This window comes from Sinocyclocheilus grahami, unplaced genomic scaffold (genome assembly GCF_001515645.1).
Source record: "Sinocyclocheilus grahami isolate Dianchi unplaced genomic scaffold, SAMN03320097.WGS_v1.1 scaffold609.1, whole genome shotgun sequence".
NCBI classification, from domain to species: Eukaryota; Metazoa; Chordata; class Actinopteri; order Cypriniformes; family Cyprinidae; genus Sinocyclocheilus; species Sinocyclocheilus grahami.
Window position 1 is genome coordinate 12,164 of NW_015505788.1, and position 539 is coordinate 12,702.

The 539-nt window shown below is 39.5% G+C and overlaps 1 long non-coding RNA gene across 1 annotated transcript in view; it reads right to left on the minus strand.

Moving 5' to 3' along the window:
• The window catches only part of LOC107557585 (uncharacterized), a 26,890-nt gene that overhangs the window by 11,479 nt on the left and 14,872 nt on the right, over positions 1-539 (minus strand). The gene's annotated exons all lie outside the window — the stretch shown is intronic.

Below are 539 nucleotides of genomic sequence, written 5' to 3' on the forward strand. Positions count from 1 at the left end.
CATTTGCATCCAGGTTGTGGGAAATGTTTAGCTGTTACAGTGGTTTGCCCAATGCAACTAAACAAAATCTCATGTTTAAATCTGCATTAATTGCACAGAGTAGTTCACACATGCGAGAAGCCATTGCTCTGCATGTAGATGTAAATACACCATACGAGCAAATCATTTCCAAAATGACACAGCATTTCAATGCAAGAAGTCAAATGAAAGCTGCAGAATCTAGACATCCAGTTGCTGCATTCGGCAGGAGAGAATGTACTAGATTATCTAACGGTTTCCATCAGAGACCAAAGAGATTAGAAAGAGTAAATTCAGAAGGTGTTACTCTCTGTTATGCATGTGGAAATGCTGGTCACATTGCTAGACATTGTCAAGACAATGAGAGACCTCATCAAAGCTTTGTCTGTTATGCATGTGGAAAAGATGGGTCACATAGCAAGGCATTGTTTAGAAAAAGTTAGGAAAGATCAGGAAGTCGTTTGTTTTGCATGTGTAAGTTTGGGACACAAGGCAAGACAGTGTCACTTTTCACACAAAAG